This window comes from Aythya ferina (genome assembly GCF_964211825.1).
Source record: "Aythya ferina genome assembly, chromosome: 3".
NCBI lineage: Eukaryota > Metazoa > Chordata > Aves > Anseriformes > Anatidae > Aythya > Aythya ferina.
This window is the reverse complement of record NC_140298.1, coordinates 116,252,595-116,270,643: the sequence shown is the minus strand read 5'-3', so window position 1 is coordinate 116,270,643 and position 18,049 is coordinate 116,252,595. Positions and strand designations below refer to the sequence as shown.

General features: G+C 40.0%; 1 protein-coding gene and 1 long non-coding RNA gene across 2 annotated transcripts in view; one reads left to right on the top strand and one right to left on the bottom strand.

The window, feature by feature from the left end:
• Positions 1-18,049, top strand: part of PKHD1 (PKHD1 ciliary IPT domain containing fibrocystin/polyductin) — a 255,473-nt gene that overhangs the window by 198,835 nt on the left and 38,589 nt on the right. The gene's annotated exons all lie outside the window — the stretch shown is intronic.
• On the bottom strand, positions 17,064-17,503 carry LOC311435048. Its single transcript, XR_014691884.1, has 2 exons — positions 17,385-17,503; positions 17,064-17,275 (listed from the first exon to the last, which is right to left on the bottom strand). It is a non-coding gene; the product is annotated as an uncharacterized lncRNA (long non-coding RNA).

The window sequence follows — 18,049 nt, the reverse complement described above, 5'->3', positions numbered from 1 at the left end:
AAAAAGGAAATCTTCTGTACATTGGTAGATACCAAGGAATTCAGACACAGCTCTGTGATAAAGTACAAGTTCCACTTTGCATGAAACTAGTTTCTTTAACCCCTGACTCCCCTCTGCTGCAGCATGTTGTTGAATAACTACCAAAAAATGGTAATATAAAACTGAAACATATAAGCAGTTCAGATTTCATCTGATGATAGCCAATTAAAAAACAAACAAACAAACAAACAAAAAGAAGCAAGATATTCTTTCCTAATGAGAGCTCTAACATTAGGGGAAAACTAGCAAACAATCCTAATGATGGGATGTAAATGCTTCTTTTCTTTCAGAAAACATTGGTGAATAAAAGCTGAAACTGTTAACTGTTAACCTATTACCTAAAAGTAGGTTTCCCAAGAATATATTTTTTTCCATGTAAAAAAGAGAAAGTTTATTTTAATACCTAAATATTTCAGACAAAATGTTTTTGTTTTTCTCTTTCTTCTGCCTTTTTTTTTTTTTCTTCCCCTGTGTGTATATATCTGTGAGTTTAGTCAAAAATAGTGGTTTTTATTTTTCAATAGCAATACAGAAATGAACTTCTAGAATAAGTTTTTGGCCAGCTGTAATTCACATGAACGGTTCAATAGTTGTACTTCATGATAAATTCAGCCCCGATTATATTGATGTAAAACTGGTAGAATCCCAGTCTATCTGGAGTTATAAAATTGGGATTCTAATATTTTCTTTTTTTTTGCATCAAAATTTGTTAATGGACATAAAATATTTCTGAAGGTGAGGGCTCATTTGATTTATAGACCCCAGTAAAAGTAAAAAAGGAAATACTTCGATGAGTGTAGTCTTTGAAAGGCTGCAATCTTTTGTCAGTGGAAAGTGGCGCCAAATTTTCACAGAAAGCACTGCTGAATATTTTTACAATTACCTATATTTTTCCATGTGTGTATTCTGTTGACACCTTTTTTTTTTCTGTACTTTACTCAGGAGAAAATTCCCACTGAAGACCGTGGAGAATTTTATCTGAGCAGAGTTTGTGGGACTGAGCAACTTGTTGCCAAAGGACAGGATGCTGTGCATAACTTGCAGACCTCACTTAGGCAGGGTGTTGTGCTGGAGATGGCTATTGCTGAGAGGATTTTTGTAATGCGTATTTCACACGATGTACTTATAAAGTCTCCCTGAATTCAGCACATCTGCACTGGCTGGTGTGTTACGTGCTGCACAAATATAGGAAAGATCTGGAGGGGGCAGAAGTGGGGGCAGCTCTGATGAAGCTCAGGATCTAGCACAGAGTTAATATTTGTCTTCATATCATCAGTAGTCCTAAGCCAGGACCCACAGCCTGAGCTCTTTATTTGCTTTGCTTTTCCTTCCTTTGCTCTTTCCTTCCTTTACTCTTTCATTCCATCTGACCCATTCAAGGTCTCCAGCCCCACCATGCTTTTCTGCCTCCGCAAACCAGGACCCCTCATCTCTTCTGTGTCATGGGACTCCCAGACTCCTCCTGTCTCCTAACCAAATCTCTGACTCTGTACCACTTATTTCATCCTTTCTGCTGCAATTTAGCACGTTGCCCACAAATCAGGGACTTAATTCCAAACCTCTTACCTCCACAGCCTTCTCAACCATCAACCAGTCTCCTTTGTGCCTTAGAGCCCCACCTGAAACTTTGATCCTGGCATTTAATCAGTTCCTTGGAAGGTGCTGCCTACCTTAAAGGAGGTTACAATGGCTCAGTGAGTCAGTGGCTTTTATCCAAGGGTACCAACTCATTTTTTTTGCAAGCCACAGTTTGACAGTGTTGTAACATGTTCCATCATCATTCCTGTTTTTCAATTGCTCCTACTTTTCTATTTTATTTTTATCTTTGCTCTATTATTTTATATATATATATTTAATACTTCATCCCTTTATGTTATTTGTTGCACTTGATGTCTTTCTTTTGCCATGCTAGATTTATGCCTGGGGCAGATTTTGTCTGTAAGTTTGATCAGAAATAGTTCAGCTGCAAAAACTAAAATGAAACTCTTTTTGGTGTGTGTTAGAAAGTAAATCTTTAAACTCTAGAACCTATGGGGTTGCAGTAGAGGAGTGAAGGTTAGCAGGGAAACAACTCTGAGGTCAGTGAAATGTTTTTTATTTACAGTCCCTGTGAAAAACTCTGGACAGAGTTATCTATGAAAATAAACTACAGAGATACATTATATTCGGCACTGTGAAAGCTCTGAGCTTTGTCTATCATTTATGAAAATTTCAGTCTCTGCTCTGCTGCACAGTTTGAAACACAGACATCAAATTCCAGCCATTTCCAAAATAGTTGAGGATTTGAAGCCTTAAATCCCAGTTTCCTTGCATTGCACCTGCTAATTAATGAAAAAATTCTGGACACTTCATGAGCCTTGTTGCTGTTGAAGATGCTGTGTCCCTGGAAGACAGCCAAGTGTTTTGTTCTTACAAACCAGGTAGGTTAGGGTCCAAGAGTTTAAATCTGTGATAAAATGGAGAGGAGATCTCAAGTATGCTGTCAACTGGGAACATGCTGATTATATTTTGATTAACCAGCCTTATCAGTAAGGCACGTACCACAGCTTACTTTGCGCAGGACTGAGGTTTTTGTTATGCATCACCTAAACATGTCTCATTGACTGCATCTATATAGGATTGGGTCTTGGTTGCAGAAAAATGGATGCTTGTGGAAGGATTCAAGTGCAGTTCTGAAAAGAGAAGGAGAGTGAGAGGTGCAAAGGGCCTTGCTGCTTACATGAAGAGCAGTGGCCTGGGAAAGCAAGTCCCATTTTTCCCTTCCCCTGTAATTCTTCCTGCATAGCGGTATTCTGCATCAAAGACAATCACAACTGTATGGTTGTATGTCTGTGTGTGTATGTTTATACACACACACACACAGGCACTGTCCTCACAACTGTGCTTGGAAGCATTTCATCATTTTTTCCCTCTTATCTTCCAAATATTAGCATTTAATGAAATACACATTTACTTCATTTATTTTGAACCTACTCCAAGGCCAGCAAATACCAGAACCTCAAATGTTATGACAGGATAGATTCTTTATTGGTTTGTTTTCTTTTCATTCTTTCTGTTTTCACTGTGATTTTTTTTTTTTTTTTTTTTTTTTTAAAGATTATAGACCCTTATGTTCTAACTCAAGGAGCCTGGCTTCCAACTGAGGTAGACAAATATGTCCAAAAAAAATGTCCCTGCGACCCATCCAATGCAGACAGCTGTGCAGCAAACAGGAAATTGAGGAAGTCAGGTTCATCCGAGACACAGGATTTCCTTTGTGGATGTTTCAGATAAAGCATCTTTAAGTTTTCAGTGCTGTGAAAGAGCCATGAGAAAAGCAGGGAAACTATTGCTTTGCACCTAGAAGACAGTGACGTGAAAGCACAACAGTTTCTCCTGGGCACCATCACAACTGGGCCATGTTGACATAAAGTCTTCCAAGTCTTCTGCCTGTGGTCCAGGCTGGCAGAACACAAACCAGCTCTGCACCAGAAGCTGTGTGACACAGCCCCAGAAGGACAGGACTTACTAGGCTGGGAATGATTCCATGCTAATGTGGTTACACAGCTTCCACTTCAAAGTGAGTGTAGTCCTTCCAGATTGAACAGTGGGCAGAACAATCTCAGGTCTATCTGTAAATGGCATTTTAAGTGTCCTCCTAGTTTTAAACATGTCATTCTAGAGGTTTCACCACTGCTGGCAGAATTGCATCACAGGAGCCAGAAGGTTCAACCATCTGCATGGGAGCAGTGTGGTGACAGTGATGGGGAAACACAGGCTCGTGCTGCAGAATAATGCAGCAGGTCTGAATTCATCGCTGAACTCTGCTAAAATTTTCTACGACTTTGAAGAAAACATTTGATTATCCTGTGAAACTAGGTCAATCCTTTTTTTTTTCCCCTCCACTCATTGGCTTGTAATGGCTCTTGACATTTCAATGCTGAGATTAAAAACACGCCTATGTAGCATCTGGTATGATGTGATCCCAAACTAGTTTTGGGCTCCTATGAAACACTGTGGGAAATTACGTACCATGAATAGCGTCCATATGGCATTACTATAGCAGGCAAACACTTTGACGTTTGCCTGCATGACCTTAGTTTACCTCACTCCCCTATTTGTGGTGTTAGGTTGTGGCACAGTCTTACACATGATGATAGTAACAGGGTAGCCATTTTGACTCATTTGGCCCAAAATGTGATCGGTCTGGAGTTGGCTTTGGGCTTCATAGTTCCACGTGTTTGTATGCAAGAGCTCTGCCTTAACTCCTGGAGAAACTGGAATATGTGGGGTGAATAAGAACTGGAGGAGAAAGAAAAGTCTCATAGCACAGGTGGTTTCTGGAACCCATGTGAGTAACAGAGCCTGTCTAATGTCCTCTTTTAAACTGAAACATTTGCCCATGACTTTATTTTGCTCATGTCCTCATAACATTTTACCTCTTGTCTGTATCCAGCCACATCTTAGCATGGTGCCAGGGACTGTTAGCCATCAGGGACAGATTGCTCTGGGAAATGTACTAATGGTTTAACTGGGTAGGTAATCGTGAGCCAGTGCATGGGATGACTTTCTAGCGATATTTATTTGGTTTAGTTGTGCAGATGTGGTCCGGGTGACATGCACACAGAGACAAAAGCAATAAATGCAGAAATCATCCATCTCTGTTTAAGCCAAAGGGCACCCAGGACAGGAGGGCCCACTCAGTAGGGCATTTCAGCTAATAAATCTCCAATGTGGACTAGGTTTGAACCAAGAGGTTGCTACAACCAAAACCAACTTTTCACAAGGTTACTGCCTGGCCAAAATATGAAAAATAATAATTTCTAAAGCATGTCTGTGATACAGATGTCATAATTTTACCGAGTTCAAAGCACTCAAGCTGACACAGGGAGCACCTTGGGGTGTTCAGGGTATGTGGCATGACTATTAATATAATTATTAGTTAAAATTATTAGTTAAAAATAACATGTGAAGTTCCTAATATATTTTTAGAGAAACAGAACAGTGCTTTGGAAAAACAGTCAACCCACTGACACTCTGTTTAAGAAACTTTGAAAAATAAAGATATGTATCTTAGGTAATTACACTGAATATTTAGTCTAAGATCATGCCAGGAACATAGTTGTTAACTTAAACATAAACAACTTTATATGCATTTTTTTACATTCATATATAAATATACATGGTTATAAAATCATCCTGCATTTCCCAGTTTCCGGAGAAATAGACACACAGTGAGGCAATCACACTGGAACGTCGTAGGCTGTCTAGAGCAGCTTTTCTTTTCAAACAGATTCCTCTTTTGTGTTGAAAACATGCTGGGTTGGCAACAGTACCTCAACCTGTCTTAGGAAACTAGCTGTCAAAATGGAGTGACCTTGCAACTGTAATCTAGCCTATAAAGGGTGGTCATGGACTTGAGTCTGATATTGGCAGTACTTGGAACTTTGGAGTCTTTTTTTTTTATAATTATTATTATTTATTTGTTTTATTTTCTTCTTTTAAGTTGTATTTGGTATTCTTTTTTACAGTTCCGGTAACTGCAAATTAATTTCAGTTTCAAGAGCCCCTGTTTTCTGGTTGTTTGGATAAGGCAAGTTGAATTAAAACTTTGGCATAGAGCTTATTTGAAAGACCAATAGAGGATTTAACTTCTGTGTTTGACAAACTAATTGGCCAAGGTTTAAAACCATCAGTTATGCAATAAAACTGTATGCAATTAATTAAAGAGAGCTGATTATTTTCAGTCCAGCTCTGTTCCTGAAATGTCCTCCTACTCACTAATAAACTTTGTTCCTGCGGTGGTTTCTCTGAAATTAATAAACACATTGCAAAAATAGAGTAAGTCTGCCTCATTGTTTTCTTCCCATGCTCACTAGGATACAACGGTTACTGGACTGAACATTGTTTCATCCCTATAAGGTCCATATTGCAAGCACACTTTTTCTTCCTTCCATGAGGTTGATAGCAGATTGTAGCATTAGCTGATCAGAGGCAGCAGCCTGGTTCAATGGCTGTACCAAAAATAAATGAATATGAAAGAAGTAGATTGTTCAGCTCCATTGGTTAAATATTCAGTCAAAAAAAAGATAGTTGGTAAAAGTAATTTTCCTAATAGCTGAGAAGAATCCTTCACTGTTTACAGGCCTCTGTTACTGATTTGCTACACTTTGTGATGAATTACTTAAACTTTGGGCTTCTGTCTCTGAAGAGTGGCTCCAGCAGGAGATGGGCACCACAGTCATCTTACCATTGCTGGGGAGGGAGCTGAGGAATAAAACAATAGCAGAACTTGTCAGAAATGAGGCAAGACAGAGAAAAGTCTGCTGTAGAGCAAGCTGTATCACTTGTGGAGGACTTTTCCAGCCCTTTGACTGTAAATGCTCCAATTTTGTCTTTAAAATTATTAGGGGTAGAAGTAGCAGTAGAAGTTATTTTCTCACTGCAGGACAATGATACACTGTGTCCCTTACTGTTCACATCCCTGGCCTAAGACATCCATGGTAGCTTTAAAGAAACTATTTTCTCCAGCTCTATGTGCCAGCTCTTTCAGGAGGCTGGCTTGACCTGCTGTGCTCTGTGAGAAACCTGCTTTCTTCTTTGCCTCTCTAGGGCCCAAACAGAAAAACTTCCTCAGTCACTCAAAACTGTGTCTGGGATAAGAATGAAGCTTGATGGAAGTCAATGACCACACATAACTAAAACCGTCCCTTGCTCTTGGAAAGCCTGAGGCTCTCTGGGGCCAGATCTGACTCTGTATGCCTGAACAGCACTCAGGAGAAAAGAATCCAAAATTGGCCAGGGCTCATGGGCTGTCTCTTAGTGTAAGTGCAGTGCTGCCCACAACATTATCATGGAAACAGGAGACAAGTCCTACAGACCAGCTTAAAAATCAGTGCCAAGGTTTAGCATGTTTATAGTGTCTTGCTGAAGGTAGTGGTTGCTTTGGGAAGAATATTCAGAATGCAGTTTTTAAAGACTGACTTTTTTCTCACAGGTGTGCCTTCCGAATCAGCCATTCAAGTACAGTTTGACCTCCAAATAAATCCAGTTCCTGAGCTGTTGGTTGATGTATCTTGTCTCATCCATTCTTTTAGCCATTCTAAGCTCCAGTGACAAGGCATCTTGGAATTTAATTTTCTGATTGACAACTTCTGCACATATGGTCATCCTTAGGAATTATTATTTTGAGTAAACAACCATCCCCGCATTATGGCAGACTCAACAGGTCACTCTTGTTCCCATACATATTGATGGAACAACATTGGATGTTTGCAGGGCGTTTCTTTTTTAACTTCTCTTTCTGGAGAGTGAGTAGACTGTGGGGCCTGATTCAGGAGAAGGCAGTATACAAGCTAACTTGTTTACTTTGACTGATTTTACTTGTAGATAATGTTTCCCAAAGAAGCCCTTTGTAACTAATAACTCTTCACTGCAACCCTGGAGGGCTCACAAGTTATGGGATGGTGGATTATGGAAGAGGGTGGGTGGGAAAAAGTCAATAATAATACCAATAAAAAAACCATCTTTCTGATCAAAGCAGAAAATGCTTGAATAAAGATTATATTAAAAAAGAAAAATGTAGAGGTCTTGTTAAAACCTTTGGGTTACTGTCCAGTTATGTGGATTTTCCCTCTAGTGCTTATTCTGGCATTCATTAAACCCTGATAAGTTACATAGAAACACTTGAAAGAATGATTAGAAATGCTATGTGTGAATAATAGAATTGCTTAAAGGGAAATGGAAATTCTTAAAGGGAAATGCATACTGACATGGAAAGTGAACTCGTGTAATTTTCTCATTGTCTGGGGTTATTATCTTATTCCTTGTTTTTGTGGGTGTTGAATTTGTATGCTTTTATTTTCACGGTTTGGGGGCCTTAGGAAAATAATATTGTCTTTCCCTTAACTCCAGAGGGAGGCAGATGTGTTGAAGGTCTTTCAAAATGCAAACTCTCTTTTTTCAGGTGCCTTTCTTTGAGAGGCTTAAGCTAGAGCTTTTTGAGAAAAAAAAAAAAAAAAAAAAGCCAAACAAAGAAAAAGCAAAAACAAGGAAGCAAACACAAAACAAACTAGCAAAAAAATCCAACCAACCAACCAAAACAACAACAAAAACCAACAGCCCTAACCCAAAGCCAACTCAGACCCTTCCTCAAAGTTGTCCATGCAAGCGCAGATGCTCCATTTGTGATCCTTTAGAAGTGAAGTCAGAATGTCTGGGGCTCTGCTAATGAAACACTTCATGAATGTTCCCAGACGAAAGATATGTACAAATCTTCTATGACCGTTAGAAGTCGGACACCAAGCACCTGATTCCTTCAGTTACTCTGGAAATCTCAGACTCTGACTTGCAGTGTCTGTCTGGGGAAGGTGTCATGTTGTGTCTGAGTGTTTTCTCTGTAAAGCAACTCCCAGCTGCCAGTTATATGTCTCCAAGAGCTTGAATATTTTAGTGGATGTGTGATGGAGGGCTTAGGAGAAAAGAAAGTTTTGAAGTGAGAAATAAAAGAGGCTTTTATTACCATTTGAGCAAACTTATGCTGGATTGCTTGAACTGCAAGAGCAAAAGTCCAGCATGCAATTCCTATTATCTTACTCCCCAGCAGTGCTAAGTCTCTTTGTGTTTGCAGTTGTGTAAGAGCAAGACCAATGTTTTCTTGTCCAATAGGGTCTATCTTGGCATATGAAAGGGCATAACCGTATCTTGCCAATAGGAATGGCAAGGGAATGCTTTATGTTGCAAGCTACAATGCAGCCAGCATCTTTGGGAGTCTTTTTGCTTGAATAAAGGCTTATTGCTTGCTTACTTGGTGTTTCTTTTTAAACAACCAAAGTGTTAGTGCTCAGAATGTCAAACACTGGAAGGTTAAATCAAAATTAACTTGTTGCTGCAAGAACATGTCATATTCCTTTTCTTTGCTCTTCATATTACAGAAATAATATAATAGCCCAGCGGAGTTCTGGGCAGGAGGGAACAGAGCTGATCCTGTGGTTGAATTATGAAGTCAAGCTATAAAACCCTAATCTAAACTGTGGGATAATGAGATGTGAGAGGCTTTTCTGAGGTCCATTGCTGATCACATGATGTTTGTTTAATAAGATGAGAGTGTTTGCACTGAGATAAAAGCATAGATTTCATTGAGAGAAGTTTCAAAACCAGCCTTCAATACTTTAAACCACAGTGATTTAAAAGGACCTGAACAAGTGTTTTTTAAGCCATTCTGAGGTTTTTTGCTCCATCTCAGCTATATGTAGGTATAACTCTGACATGCCTTTCTTTGCCCATGTTATCTGGCGGAATTTGAGAAGTGTTTTTTTTTCCTTGTATTTTCAACTGTGCGATCAAAAAAGGCTGTAATTCAGAGGATGAAACCACCTTTGAACTCAGTGTGTGTGTTGACACCACTCTCCAAGTGTATGGAGAAACTCAGGGTTAGTGAGCTCCCATACCCATCCGTCTTTTGTCCCCATGAAGACTACACAGGTAGCCCCCAGCAATGCAGTCACCCACAGCCAGACAGTCCAGGTGTGCCTTGCCATGTACGCAAACAGATATTCAAGCTTTCAGGAAGACTAAGACTCAGAGCATCATGTCTCTACTGCAAGTTGGTTTTCCTTTCGTGCCTGGAGCCTATAATTGTCAGTATATAGTTGCACTGAGCCGTAGGTCAGGTCTTGAGGGAGACTTTGAGGTGCAATAAGGATAAGTCTTATAGATGCATCTAGATTGTCATGCTTAGTGTTGGACTTTCTTGTGTGTTTTTTTTTTTTTTTATTTATTTATTATTATTATTATTATTATTATTATTTATTTGTTTCTTTGTTTGCTTAAAAGGAAGATTTAAGTTCCATTTGGAAGCTTTGTCTTTCCTAATAATCATTAATCTCACCCTAACATTTTTGTCTAAGACGGATAAATTTCCCTTAGATTTCCCTTAGAAGATCTGGATTTCTCTCAACTGAAGGAGTCCAACTCTGACTTAGATACTCATGTCTAAATGTTGAAACATGTAAGTTAGGTAAGAAGGAGCCAAAACTAGGGACCCCTCAGAAATAAAAATTGAGACTTTTTCCCATGTGGTCCATAGAGCTAGTCTCTGAATTGATTTTGTAAGAGACCACTTGGTTAATGAAAATATAGCAATGCAAAACCACTGCCTTCTGAGGATTGCAATAGATGCTATGATTATGTTTTAAGTGAAATCTGAAAGAGAGGCTCATCCCTTTCTGACTGAAATTGCCCAATAACATGGAATTGTCATTGAAATCTTACCAGATCCACTGTGTCAGGGATCTCTTATCTACGTGCTGATGTGAAAGTAAAAATATATGGATAATACAGCAGTGGTTCTGATTCTTTGCCTCAATCATTATGTGGCCTCTGTGTTTTGTATCTACAGTCAAAACCTAGAGTTGATAGCTTTGATTTTTTTCTTTGTTTTGAAATCTTGTTTTTCAGTCTTCTGAGGTAAAATTTCATTTCTTTCCCACTTACACAGAGAAAAGCCCAACTATTTTGATTTTATACATAAACTTGTGTTTTCTTTTCATTCAAGAACAATCTTTTCATCTTCATCTTTTTTTTCATTTTCCCTTTATTTATTTATTTATTTATTTATTTATTTTTAAATTGAAAGTAATAATTGAGCAAATGCAAAGATAACAGTCCTACAAGTAGTATCTGAAATCTGAAGAAAGCAATGGATGATTTTAAAATATTTATTCTGTTAAAATATCCCAAAATTGAATATCGAAGTGAAAGTTTTCAGTTTTCCAAACTAGGAGCTGGTCCTGTGAGCATGACCACTGGGGAGCTGTCATTTCCTATGGTTTTGTGTTTTGTAACTGATTGACTTTGATGTTGAAAAAATTGAAAGCTGTGAAGGAAGATTCTCCTTCAGTTTAAGAACTTGAGGGTGGAGGACGTCTTGCTATAGAAAGACATTTCTAGGACATCTTTTTTGACCACTCTAAGTGAAGATGGTGCATGAACTAAAAAATTGTGAGGATACATAAAGGCATAAGGAGAAGCAATGTGTGCTCATTTTCGCAAGAAACCTAGGAAAAGGCCTATTTTTTTTAAATAAAATAAAAAAAATAAATTAATTAATTAAAAAAAAAAAAGGAAGAATGAAAAGGAATGAAAAAAAAGTGAAAAATACCCTAAGCTTCAAGTCAACCATTTAACCATAACAGAACTCATCAAATACTAAAAATAAAAACTTATTTGTGCTTTTGAAGAACTAATGTGCCAGCTTATTGTTACAAGCTTTATATTAATGGCCTACATGTGCTTTTGGACTCAGCACTGTCCTTCCTGCTGTTTTACAAGGCTGAAATTACATGTTTTGTTAGAATATGGGTATAACTGCACTCCAAAATGAGACAACTTCTCATGTCAAGAAGCCTCAGAAGCCCTAGTTTTCAACTCATTCCCAACCACACAGAGACCAGCAGACTGACTGTCTGACTCCAGGGATCCTTGCTGCAGGTCTTTATTTTATTCACCTAATATCTTTACGAAGGTGGTGAAGGGTGTGCAGGGGAAGGTGTGTGAGGAGCAGCTGAGGTGCCTTGGTTTGTTCAGCCCAGAGGCCTCATGGCGGCCTGCAGCTCCCTCACGAGGGGAGCGGAGGGGCAGGCGCTGAGCTCTGCTCTCTGGGGACAGCGACAGGACCCGAGGGGACGGCATGGAGCTGGGACAGGGCAGGGTCAGGCAGGGGGTGAGGGAAAGGTTCTGCACCCAGAGGTGGTCGGGCACTGGGACAGGCTCCCCAGGGCAGTGGTCATGGCACCGAGCTGCTGGAGTTCAAGAAGCGTTAGGACAATGCTCTGAGATATAGGGTCTGGTTTTGGGTGGTGCTGTGTGGAGACAGGAGTTGGACTCGATGATCCTTGTGTGTCCCTTCCAACTCAAGATATTCTGTGATTCTAACGACAAATTTTAAGTAGACTTGGGTTTTGCAGCAATGCATTTTGTTGACTGGTACAAACTGCAAGAAGCCCCTTACCTTGTCATCACTTTTATGTAAAAGTTGAGCAGTGTTAAACAATTCTAATCACCGTTTTGTAAACCACTACCATTCTTTGATTTCTCTACAATGTATTGCCAAAACTACCATCACTGAAGTCATATTGACTGAATATACACGACTTGTCACGTGTTTGTAATACCTGGAATAGAGTATGTATGTATATATTTACCATTTAGTGTAACAGACAGTAGATGGATGATAGGATTCTGCTCTTTGGTGTACAGATCACCGAAGCTGTGAGGCCATCTCTTTCCTTTCTCTTGCTGACTCAATCCCTTTGGCCACCATCATCCTGAAATCCAGTGATCTAAAAAACAAGGACTGGCGGTGACAATGCATCAGAGGGAGGCTAAAATCCGTGTGGCATATGACATAGAGAAAAGGTCACATTGCCCTGCATCAGCCCTCTCTTAAGTCAAGTTAATTAATGGCTCTTTTTTTTTCTTAATTCAAATGGATGTGCCTCCAGGCAAAGTGCTATTTGTAATGGCACCACATTCTGGAGTCACCCAGCCTGATGCTGGCTATGATCCTTCATGTCCCCATTTTCCAACCAGGAGGCATCAGCTCAGCCTTCCACTCATGTTGCGGGTATGTATATTGCTCCCAAGTCACCTGGAAAATGATGATAATGAGCCTGGTCTAGGTGGCTTTCCATCACAAAATCCAAACACTAGTATGTGCACTGCACAGCAAAGCAGACAGGAGACAAACAGCTGTAACCTCGCTGAACTCAAAGATTATGATTTGTAATAAAGACCAGAGTTGGGTTCGGCTTCATCAGTCAAGAAAGACACTGAGTAGAGAAGGGAAATAATAAAAGGTGACTAGACTGGAGTTGTTTCCTGCCTTACTACTAACTGTTTTAATAATTACCTCAAACCGTTTTTCTCCACTTAAAATAATTTTATAGTAGAAGGAAACATTAGCCTCATCCTTGTAAACTGCCAAGTGAACAGTAATAGCTCGTTTGCAACAAGTATGCGACAAATTAAAAAAACCCAAGTGTGAAAAAATTCAGCAACCTCCAACAATGCCCAGAGAAGACCAGATTTTTCAAACAATATCTGCTTGGTCTTTGTCTCTGTGTGTAAGCAGTTCTCTAAGGGGCTCAAAATTAATACTGGCTGCAGGTTTCCCTGTGCAATTCCTTCAGTCCAATCTACCTCTCTAACTGACATGGCCTGTGCTCTCTGCTAAATTCTGCAGGTAAATCTGTGGTCACAGCAGTACTCTCTGAAAGCAGACACTAATATGGATAGAGGCTATGCCCATGCTAAAATAAATAAAGTGGTGCCAGGCCACCAATATCAAAACTCAGTCCTCTGCTCTGTGAGATGGTTAGAACAGCCCCTGGCATGCTTTTGTCCTGGGCCAATTAACACTCTCCCAAATGATTCCTGGGTGCAGGTTGGGAGTTAATGTGTGCCAAGGAACATTCCCAATTGGTATGTTGGATGAATCCATCCTTTTTTGAAAGCTGAGACGCTTTAATAGATGGATGCAGCCAGACCATGTCTGTTGGCCGCAGTGTCTGGGAATACTCGTGGGCACATTTAATTTACTAGTGAAGATGTAGCCAGAATGTTTCTTCAGGACCATCCATTACTTATATATCTATGTTGAAGTCGATGTTTTTGCACTAGTCTGATTGTATCCCACAGCCTCTGGTTTTAAAGCTCTTATTTTTCTTTTGGCTCCTGTAGCTGATTTGAGACGTGATCTGTTGTCTTCATAAATCTGTGTTGCATCGGCTTACTCAGTCTTCAAAGATGCTCAGATTCTAAGAGCTTCTTTTGATTTTCCTTTCCTTTCCTTTCCTTTCCTTTCCTTTCCTTTCCTTTCCTTTCCTTTCCTTTCCTTTCCTTTCCTTTCCTTTCCTTTCCTTTCCTTTCCTTTCCTTTCCTTTCCTTTCCTTTCCTTTCCTTTCCTTTCCTTCCCTTCCCTTCCCTTCCCTTCCCTTCCCTTCCCTTCCCTCTTCTTCTTCTTTTCATCTTCTTTATTATTTTTCTTCTCCCCCTCCCTCTCCCTCCCTCTTTCCCTCTCCCTCTCCCCTTCCCTTTCTTCCCCTTCCCCTTCTTCTTCTTCACTCCAAGATGACTAAACAACTATGATTATGGCCAGTTGAAAGGAACATTGTTGCAGCTTGTGTGTTCAATTTTTCAAAATATTTTTTTTAACTCTTTTCTGACTTTTTAGGTTCTCTTTGATATGTTTAGACAGGCAGCACAGTCATTGCTGACTCTGTAGATGTAAGCATAGTTGATTAGCAAAAAACAGCTGGTGGCCATCTCATTTTTAACTCTACCGGTGCCTCCAATGCTCCTGAGCTTCCTGGAGTGGGATAGTTGTCATAAGAACAGTAGGGATTATGGTGGTACTGCTCTGCACAACGTCGCTGCATCAAAACTTAGCTCCTGGAGATGTTATTGTTCTTCAGGGTTAGTTGACTTGGACCAAAAAAAAAAAATAAAATAAAAAAAAAAAAAAAATGGGATTACCAGGGAAATATGAGACATCTGAAACTGAGCAAAATGAAGACTCTGACTATTAAACCAAACTGTTGCCATCAGGTCCTAGGAAACCTTTCCTCCAAGCAGTGGGAGAACGTAAAAGTGTAGGCTGCATTTGAGAGCTGGACTTGTGTTGGTATAGGTACACCACTGTTCCCTGTAAGGCTCAGTTCCTAAATGGTAAAGCTTCTTTTCTCTTTCTGCTCTTTTTTTCCCTCTAAGCCATCTGATAACAGTCTTGGTGTCAGCTTTTTTGGAGCATGGCAAAGAGGTGTCCTGTCTCCATAGCCTCCCAGCCATAACACTTTTAGGCAAACAATCTTAAATCATTCTTGTTCCAGTCCAGCAGGGTTGATTTGCACCAATCAGCAAAACGGTCACTAAATGATCATGTAAACACTGTTACCATTAAATGCAGGGTACCAATCTCCCCTGAGCATCCTGTTCTGTACTTAGATGATCACCTGGAGTTAAAATGTGGTTGTGGTGCTTTGCAGATGCAGTGAAGGCTCTGGTGATACAGATCTGATCAACATCCATATGTCCCCTAGATGCCTGCTGGACGCTTGTGCAAAGGTCAGGTGTCTCTTGTGCTCTCCCAGAAGGCTTTGAATGGCGTGAGCCACTTGCTTTCATCCTTTCTCATAATTTTATGAGGCAGAATCCCCCCACCCCCAGGCAAGCAGCCGGCCTGCCACTAGCTATTCACTTTAAAATTACAATGAAGCTTGAAATAAAAACACAGCCGTGGACTGAACCCACTAACCCTGAGTCCAAAGGTATTAAATCTGCTAGTTGATAGAGACAATATCTAGTTCTTGGAAATGTTTTGCTTCTAGCACCCTGGATGATTAGGAAGAAAGGACTAGGCGAAAAAGATAATGATTCCATATTTGCTGTGGAAATGGCAAGTGCAATTAGAATTGCCAACTGAGTTGTGATCAAAATTCTGATTAATTACTTACTGCTATTTCACAGAGAAGAAATTAGTGCGTATCTAATTGGCATTACTGAAATGTATTCTGTGCCTCTCTTGTATAAATTAAATGTAAAGAACAAATCTACTGTGTGTGTGTGTGTGTAAGAGAGAAAGGGAGGGAGCAAACGAGAATGTGTTATAGTGGGCAAGATCTGCAGGTGGTGTAAATCAGGACCGTTCCCTCAAAGTCTCTGGATGCAGAGGCTCAGACCAAAGAAGCTAAAAGAATCTGGTTGTTTGCTGTGGATCTGTGCTATACAGAGAGAGGGGTCAGACCCAAGGATCACAACATCCTTTTATTCTAGCCTTATCAAATCTCACTCTATCAAACCCAGTCACAGCAGTATCAAATCCTATTTTCAGCTTGTGAAGCCTTGTCCCACCCCCTACCATACCATCAGAGACTTTCTATCGCTTGATTTTTGTTTGCTTATTTATTTCAATTTCAGCTCTGCACATGCTCTAGGCATATATACAATAATGGCAATTACACATTGTACAAAGCACATCAATAATTTTAGCAAGAAAGAGAAGGAAAATGCAGAGCTGTGATTCCAGTGCTTTAATTGGCAGGACCACATTTTGTCAATGAAGCGGGGCCACGGAGGGCTGATTAGATAAATCCCCCCTCGCAGTTCCAGTACCCGGCACTGAAGTGCCCACCATGTTCTAAAAATTAAATGTATGCATTAAAAATGTATCTGCATTTATTTTCCCTCTGGTGTATTTTTGGTTTTTCTAACAAACAAAATCTTATGGAAAAAAACAAGAAAAAACAACCCTAGGTGGGGGATTTGGCTGCTGATATCAGTGGGGATAAGATGAGCCTCCTCCTCCTCCATCTGACCCCTCAAATAACTTTTATTCCCCAAACAGAAATGGGAGAGAGGTTGCTGATATGGTGAAGCAAGCTGACCCTCTCACGTTACCAATCTATGGAATTTATTGTTACATTGAAAGTGGACATTTTTCCAAGCACTGACTTAATTCTGCTTGCAGACCATAGGTGTACCTGTACTGAATTTAAAGAATCACACCAATACCTGCCAAATTATAATGAAATCATGCAGCTATGTTAGTTGCCCTGCTGTTCCTTGCCATTATCCTTGCCTTTTGACTTTCTTCACCATAGAAGCATCGAAGTGTATGTTCTAATCATAAAATATTCATTTTTCATTATTATTCTTTTCATAATGAATTGGTGTCCTGCCTCTTCAATAAATATTTTACTTCTGGCCACTTGAGTCTGAAAGAGAACAGCCATCACCAGTCATCTCTAATGTTCTTTCTTTTCCTCTCTTCCTATCTCTGCCTTTATTATCTCCATGATCTTCTTTTCCCTGTCTCCCTCCCCTTTCAGACAGCTTTATTAAATTCAGATCATGACTTCCAAGGCCTCTGTGTCTGACCGCTTGTGCCATTCAGCCACCACAAGCAAAAATAAAAAAAACATCAAGATACCCCCACGTCCCTCGTCCCCCCAATGTCCTAGGCAGCATGGGGGTCCTTTCTACAGCACATCCTTCTGGTTGGGTATTCCTGTTACAGACCCCACTGCTGCCAGAATTAACCCTTCTTGGACCTCATGGAAACATTACTTGCAAGAAAATGCAAATTCATATGTTCTTGATGTAATATATCACCCTGTTTGGAAAGATTGGGTTGGAAAATGGGATCTCTCTGCTGAAAGCTCTTCCGTAGGGAAATTATGCATAAGAGAGTTCTGGAGGTCTTCAGGAACGGAAAAAAAAAAAAAAAAAAAGTGGTTGTAGTCCAGATATTTTGATAGGGCAGAGATAAAAAGTTAGAACTGGTTTGGACTAGCCCATTTTCTACCCACCTGGATTGGTCTTTGCACTTTGTCTGGAATGAGGTTTTGCATGCTCACAGGATAGAAGCACAACCCACAAGGCTTCAGCCAGGTGTCCCCTGCAATGGGGACAGGTGAAGCATATGAAAACTGAGCAACTCCTGCCACATGGGCTCTTTAAATTGGCTTGGCTCTTAATAGCACCCTGGGAACAGAAAGCTGCTCTCTGATGACCTAAATGAGCAGAAAACCCTTTTGGGTGCCTGCCTGATAAGTTTATTGATTAGTATGCCCAGAAAATGGAGACTATTCTGATACTGTTGATGACATGGAATAAATAAGTAAAAATTATGCCAATGCTCATCTCACCTTGCTGTCTGGTAATGCTGGTATTATACCAAAAAGAGCAGACCCTAAACTGTCCATATTGGCAATTCTTGTCATAAAAAGCTAGGTAATATAGGCTATTATGCATGAAGAGCATCCTGTAAATGCCAGTAGGATGCCTGAGCTAAGCAGCCTTGGGCAATCCGATATTGCTCTGCCTATCTTAACTCTGCTTCAGACCTCTTTTGTTCACCAGCGATAAAGCACTAAAAAGTCTCAAAGAAACAAATGTGCTTAATGCACCTGTCTGGTTTTCTGTGCGCAGCTACTGTGTTCCCACATGACTGCATTGAATGAAATTTTGTAGC